The sequence below is a fragment of the Aphelocoma coerulescens genome, chromosome 21, assembly GCF_041296385.1.
Source record: "Aphelocoma coerulescens isolate FSJ_1873_10779 chromosome 21, UR_Acoe_1.0, whole genome shotgun sequence".
NCBI lineage: Eukaryota > Metazoa > Chordata > Aves > Passeriformes > Corvidae > Aphelocoma > Aphelocoma coerulescens.
The window spans coordinates 6,798,516-6,806,125 of record NC_091034.1 but is presented as its reverse complement, the minus strand read 5'-3'; the positions used below and the strand labels follow the sequence as shown (position 1 = coordinate 6,806,125).

Genomic DNA, 7,610 nt, shown 5'->3' with positions numbered 1-7,610 from the left:
CAAACAGTGAGGCACTAGAAATAGTGTATAAATAAGTTCAACTATTCAGAACCAACAGGAGGACAGCAGGTTTTTGGAGTTCTGGGCACAGGTACCACTAACCTTAACTGCCTGTTGTCCATCCAGAATGCACCACAGATTTTAACTGATGGGGCTGGCTCAAGTGCCAAGACCTGGCAGGATAATTTGGACTCTAAAGGTGCATACAGCTGACACACCATAAAGCAGGCCTGAGAGCTTGGATTTATTTTTTTTAATGGAGAAAGAGAAATTAGCCCTGTTAATTCAAGCTCTACAACTCGGTGAGGAACTTCCACTTTCCCCTCAGAGCTGAGGTCAGAGGCTGCCTGCCCCCCATCTTGTATTTCTGGTTAAGTTACTCTTGGTGCATAGAACAGTGACAGGCTTCAAAGAACAGGAATGATCCTTCTGCTTATGAAAGTTTAACCTTCAGTTCTGATAAGCTGTTCCTTGAGGTCTATCTGTAATTGCTCCATTTCCTGCCACCACGTCTGATGCTATCACTTGATTGAAATAAGCCTTGGGAGAAGGGAGATAGAACGGCTCAACAGGATCATTTTTTAATTCCAACATCACTTTTTAGAGCTGCCACTGACAGACACCAGTCTGGCCAATGAATCTCACTCATTTTCCTCCATGCTGAGTGTTCTTGGCTCTCTGGATTTCCTTTAGTTCACTCAGAGCTCATTCCCTGGGCAACTCAGGCACCTGGGCCAAGATTTGCCAAGATTTCAGAATGCAATGGGTTAAACATGTCTGATGCAAGAGGCAGATGAAATATAGAATTGTTCAATTAAGTGATGCAGTCATCCTTGGCAAAGCTCCCAGATCTCTCATTAGTGCAAACTGGTGTCCATCACTCCCAGAGCTGTCGCTCCCTGAATACTTACTGTTCATTCAAGGCTCAGAGCCCCACTAGGCAAAGAACAGCAGCTACTTTATCAGTTAAACAGCTCCTGGGCTCTGAAAAAACCTCCAGGGGCCAGAGGGAAGGGAGAGCTGGTGGTCTTAAGAGGAGCTCAATGTCTCACCTTAACACTCCTCACCTGCTTTTTATGGCTTTCAGGGTGGAAGGAATTGTTAAATTCTTAAACACAAGAAAAACACAAATCAGTATGAGGCTGAATTTTCAGTGATTCCAGGAGAGGGATGGCTTTCAACTCCAGCTAGTACCACTGTTATTTTTATTCTTCTATTGGCAGAAGGTGGGATGAACTTTGGCTTCCCAAGGTGAAGTGAAAGACCCTCAGGTACTAACAGGACATTCTGAGCACTTTCCGTGTGGAAGAGAACACAGAAAAAAATAACTTGAGTAATTTTAAATGTCAGATGTTGTCTCCCATTCACTCTAAATCCTGTCTGCCTCTTCCCACTGGATTAAGAAACAGTTCTAGGGACCCAAGGATCAGACATGATTATTCCCATTGGACCTTGTTTCAGTTTTGCTTATAATACCCCAGAAAATAAATCAATAAAGCAAAGATAAGGAACTCTGGTGAAAAATCAATGGAAGTGGAGATAAATATATGCAGTTACGTGTTATTCCAGGATGACTCACCCTGCCAAGCACCAGCCAGGGTAGGAAAGGAGCTGCTGCTGCCTACTGCTCCTCACTCAACATCAACCCTGATTTTGCAAAAGAGAAAAAAAACCCCCTAAATATTACAATTCTATACATCTTAAAAGCAAACATATTTTATAAACAAGGGGTTTGGAATGCACGTGATGGTTCTCTCTGGTGCAACAGGAGTGTGTGTGACAGCACAATCCAAATTTCCACTGCAGAGGGACTTGCCTGGCACAGCAGCACAGGGCACCAGGCTGAGATCAGCACGAGCACCAATTAAATATCTTCATTAGAGACTCCAGATCCCCATTCCTACCTAAAGCAGAGGATGGAGGCTGACAAGAGCAGGGTTTTTGATCAGGGCTGTGACAGAGCGTGGCAAAAATTGTGAGGGAGTTCAGGAATAGTGGGGGGAGAGGGGCTGGAGAGAAGTGCAGGGAATCCTTTCTAAATAAGAGTTGGGTTTAAAGCTGCTCCAGTTAACTCTGGCTCCTTTTTAACCTCTCGATCTTCACCATCTGAGGTTTTTACATAAAACACTGGGAAAGAAAATCCCTCTAAAAGTAAACATTAGGAAAAGCTTGTTTTGTTTGTAAGGCCTTATGGAAAAATCTGCACAGGTTCAATGGACCCTGGAGACGCAGGAAGGAGGGGCTGCATGTGCAGGAACACGAATTGCAGCCAAATTCAGCACAGGCTGCTTTGTCACACACGTTCTCCCAGCACTGACCACCCCTTTCATGGGTTTTGTACCACCAGATGGAGCTGCACTGTTTGTGCTTCCAGACAATATTCCTGGGAACTCAGCATTTTCCCATCTTCAGGGCCTTTTTAACAGACCTTCTCCCCTCCACCCCCTTTTTAACAGACATTCCCCTCCCTTATCTGTTTTGCCATTTAAAAATCTGTTATATCAAATAAACTTTTCATTTTGCACTTCCATCTCCCCAGACAATTCCCTCTCAGGGTCAATCACATCTCACTGCACTTAGCCAGAGCAAATGGCTTATGAATAATTAAAGCAGGAAGATTCTCTTTGTTCTATTTTATGACAAAATTGTCTTGGGTTAAGCCAGGAATTACTTGAATGAGTATTGTGGAGGGCCTGTATTCCTAAAGGGCAAGTTTTGAGCAGCCAGCTCTCTAAACAATGAGAAGTTCACTCTGTTTTTATTCACAGTTCTATGGCTTTTTTCCCAGCTAAGTGAAATACTGGATAATTTTACCAATGCAGTTACTATCCCTTATTTAAAAAGACTCATTGGAGACCCTTTAGTATTGATATTAGAAGAAAAAGCTGAGCAGTCTCAGAATGACTCAACTTGGCTTTCCTTTAATGAATTTACTTTTGAATCGCCCCAGATTATCAGAAGGAAACATCAACTCCTGACCTGGGACCTCAAAACTCAGTATTTGAAGCTTTCCTGCTTCCACTGAATTGATTTAACCCATAGAGTGAGTGCTACACGAAGAAATTCTTCCCTTGTCTGCACTACCAGGTTACAGACAGAGCAGGCAAAGTCCAGCTCCAACTGTGGCCCTGTGGCCAGGCCAGGAATCTGCCAGTCATGTTCCATCTCCTGCCAGGAAATGGGAACTGCAGATTGTCCCAGCAGGATTTCCTGGAGAGAGGGTTTAACCTGGGCAGTTAGGCTGGATCAGCAGCCAGGCAGGTCGGGCTCAAAGCCCTCATTTGGGAGTGATGGAAGGATTCCCATGCCACAAGGGCAGCGAGGACAGGACAGCACCCAAGAGTGGTCAGGAAAAGACCAGGAGACAGAGCAGGCATTTTTGAACTCATCAGGTATAATGGACCAAAGCAGTAATGTTTAAATATACCAAGAAAAAGCACATGTGACAGGATGCAGGACAGCAGATGTCTGCTGCCATCTCTGGGAATTGCCATGTGACAGGGCCATTCCCAGCAGGAGGGACAGGGAATGCACCAGGCATCCCTGCTCTGCCAAGAGGCAAACTGAAATCTATGGTTTCACTTTTCCAAACTTCCTCACAGAACCCTGAAACAGAACAAATCCAACTTTCCACAGGCTTCAGGAGAATTCTTACACGTTGGAATGCAATGTAAAAAGACCAACTCAGATTACTGAGTAGCCTGATGGTTAAAGCAGAGGCACTCTCAGATTGCATGAAGAGAACAGCACTATGCAAAAATAGCCAGCTGCTGTTAGAACTCGTTCATCAGGCACTTCTTTTATTCTTTCCCCTCCAATGTGAATTCATGGTTACACCTACACTAAAATGTGTTAATCATAAAACCACACAGGATCCTGACTTGCTTCAGACCAAGGCACACAGAACTCAGCATGGGTGACAGGTTTTATTCTTCTTTATTTATTCTGTCACTTCCCAGAAACCAGATTATTCTATTTTTAGCTCCTATAGGGAATGATTCAATCATTCTAAGTGTGTTTCACAACTGATTTAAAACACTCCAGGGGACTTAATGGTCAAAAGGTAAAATGCCCAACTCAATTCTTTTCTGCTGGTAGCAGAACCTCGGATCTTTTATTTAATTCATGAAGAAATTAAAGGCCTTGAGGGGCACAGAAAATGCTGAAGGTCTTAACTCAAGGTTCTGGGATTGAGAAATTTGTTCTCTCTTCCTTCACCCCTTCCCTGAAGCTCCATGAGAGGATTCCAATCCCATTCTCACAGGTTTGTGTTCTCAGGTCATGGAATCTGAACCAGAAATACAAAATTAGCACCAGAGATTTGCAAGCAGCTGGGGGAAGCTGCTCTTTGGAACTACATCCCACAACTATCTCCAAGTCAGAATCTTTTCAAAGCCCACAGGTAGAGCTTATAGGTAAGATTGCATAAATAATTTTCATTTGGGTACATCCTAAAATTAAAGGCATTCAAAACTCAAGAGAGTTTTGGCCCAGAGTCAGACTCAAGAGTTCAGAGCTGCTCCCTTTGCACACCCATTTTTCTCCAGTTGCAGCTCTCTGAATAACCAAACACACAATGAGATGTTTAAATCAAATAAAATTTCATATTTAACATAAAAATAAGAGTAGTAAGAGGCAACTGTTTGCATTTCAAATAAATCCCAAAGGGTTGCACACCAGCCTCCTGTCACAAGAAGTCACTGTCTTGGCAGGTATTTTACTGCCAGCATAGGCAGGACACACAAATTTAACACATGGATTGAGATTAAGGAAGGTAAGACAGATGACTGATTTTATTACAGACCAGAGTCACATATGAAACATCCCTTGGAATAAAAGTATTTCACATTGAGTGGAAAGCCCCCAGCTACACCATTTGGAATTGGAAACCACTAAATGTGAATTCCCAAATTAAAGCATTTCCAGCCATGAACTACTTACCAGTCTCGTGCAGTCCAAAACCCCAATGCTCAGAGTTAAGTAATGTCACCATCATATTTTCCATACTCCCAGCTTTTAAAAACCTCTCCATTGAGGATGAGAATTTCCATGTTTGGTATGAGACCAAACCATGGCTTTGGAATTTCTCTTGGTTGATGTGAAATGAGGGAAAATCCACTTTTGTTTAGGTCAGAACAAGAGATGGGACTTTACCCACTAAAAACACAAAACAAAACCCTCAAGTCAACCAATACCAATCTGTTGAACCAACTGCTTTGTAACACCTCATTTCAGAAATCTGCTTCCCTGGCTATAAAATCCTTTTTAAATTCTTTTTTTTTTTTTTTTAGATAAAATTCTGCCTGGTGGAGACTTTGTTCTTACTGAGCATGAAAATGACTTCTTACCCTGTCAATCTAACTGTGACAACAGAGCTGCTGTGGCCAGATCCTCACGTGGCAGTAACACAAAGATGTTCCACTCAATTCTTTTCCTAGTAAAGGACACAAAAGTTTTAAAAGAAGTTACTCAGCATTTTGCTTTGATTCCCTACTTCAGGTGCTCCACTCCTCTTGCACAAGGCATTTTTGTGATGTGCACCACATGAAGTGTATTGGCTCCTTGAATTTGGAGTTAAGGGCATACTCTGCCCAATAATTAACCATTAACCATTTAAAAACACCAAACCATTTCTCTGGGGACAGCATTTCCTCCTCTTGTGTGTTTTATTTCACAACTCAGAAGATGTTCTGCATGTTGAACAATAAGCTGCAAAACAGATCAGTCAAAACTCATGTCAAACTGCTTTATTACATCTTAAATAACATTACATTTTAATATAGTATCTATCTTGCATCCAGCTTTCTTGAAGTACACTGACTTTAAAATTAAATACAAAAGGTGAAGAGGGATACAGGGCGTGGAGAAAGCTCTACAGAGTAGTTTCATGAAAGAGAGTAAGAGGGAACTCATCTTTTATGCCAAATCCAGGCCTAACGCACAATTACAGCACATTTTTGTACAGAATGTTGCAGAAAAAACAAAATGGAGAAAAGCTACTACTGCTGCTAGGAAGGAGCATTTCTGGATACAGTGAGAAGATAGGAAAGTTTAACAGAACAATCTGCTGTCCAAACACTGCTGCTTTTAACATTTTATTTGAAAAGAAAGCCAGGAAAACCTGCTCATTACAAAAATGACTCTGATCAGATGCAAAGGACTCATCCTGCAAGAGGAACTGGCTGTGAGGAACTGATTTATAAAGAAGATGGTCTAGGTTCCCTCCTCCCACACCCCAGAATCTTTGACAGCGATTGTTTGAACAGGCTGTTTCTTTTTTTTTTTTTTTAAAAAAAAAGTGACTTATCACGCTACTCCAAAACGTGCATAGCTTTGTACTGGAGTTCTTCATAGATTTATGCACAGAGTAGCAACAATAAATGAATACAGCGACAATGGTTACAGTTTTTAAACAGGTTATTTCTTCAAAGAAAAAACATCTAAGGACTTAGTCCAATATGCACTTTTTAGCATTTCTACAGCATGCGATTCTAAGAGTAAACCCACCCAATATGGCAAACAATCAAAAAAGGTTTTTTTTTTTCTGTTTAACTTAGAAAGTTCAAGATCATTATTTTCAAAACATTGATTTGTACATCATTTCATACACAAAGAATTGACTCAATACCCAAGTGTAGGATAGGTCTCTTTTGAAAACAGAGATTCCTGGTTGTTGAGACTTACAGGATAGTGTTAGGATATATAAACTGCCCTTCCAAGTGGACAAACCAAAACAGATTAAAAAAATCAGTGTGGTGAAAAAGGGGGGGCAGGAGGGACCAAGGATTGCATTTGTTATCCATAAAAGGTGAAAGGATTCTTTAAACAAGCATTCATTACCTTTTACAGCATGTGCTTGGTTACCTTACTGCTTAACATTATCCTATATATGCCAAGTTTTGTGCAACAATTATCTGTGATACTAGAAAATAAAAATAAAAAAAATTAGGGACTAAATTTACAGCGTTGACAACCCCCAGGTGCTCTGGGCTAGGACTCCCTTGTTTTGCTCAATTAAATACATAAGGAAATGTATTTAAAAAGGAAACTTGAAAAAAATCCTGCTACAAACATGACTTTAAAATTTGCAAGTGTGTGAGATAAAGTCCTTAACTTCAACTTGGAAACTACAGTGAAAGCTAACTGTTTCACAATTATGCTCAAGTTTATTTTCTGGTCATGCTTTTTATGATAGTGTTTCATTTTTTTTAAATTCTCAAGACAAAAAAAATGGTCCCAAAAGGAATGCACAATTTCATTTTGCTTACAACACAGAAATTCTTCTTGGAAAGGTAATTGTGCTCTTCATTTCAGCAACAGGAGACAGAAAAGATCTTGCCCTTTGAAGTTGGGGAGGATGGGGGTCCAAGTTAGTATGGTTGGATTGGATATGCTATCGTTTTTAATTTTCAACCGTTGGAAACTTCTTCCAGTCGTGGAGTCCGCTGCTCTTCTGGCACACAGAAACATCTGGTGAGAGTTGCACTTGATAAACTGCAAGCAAGTGGCAAGCTCTGCTCTCCCCACCACTGACACATCCAGGCATTATCCCCCCCACTTTCCCAATGATATTTATTTACTCAAAAACCCACACAAGAAAATACAGTATG

General features: G+C 41.1%; 1 protein-coding gene across 6 annotated transcripts in view; it reads right to left on the bottom strand.

Annotated features, from left to right (window-relative positions):
- Nucleotides 1-5,732: 5,732 nt before the first annotated feature.
- GNB1 (G protein subunit beta 1) overlaps nucleotides 5,733-7,610 on the bottom strand; it is a 34,946-nt gene continuing 33,068 nt past the window's right edge. For 2 of the 6 annotated variants that reach the window (XM_069035247.1, XM_069035249.1), the window contains exon 12: nucleotides 5,733-7,450. The gene's annotated coding sequence lies outside the window, so the exon portion shown is untranslated. Of the gene's footprint in view, nucleotides 7,471-7,610 lie in introns of all 6 variants that reach the window. The other 4 variants (XM_069035246.1, XM_069035245.1, XM_069035248.1 and 1 more) reach the window with 2 other exon arrangements.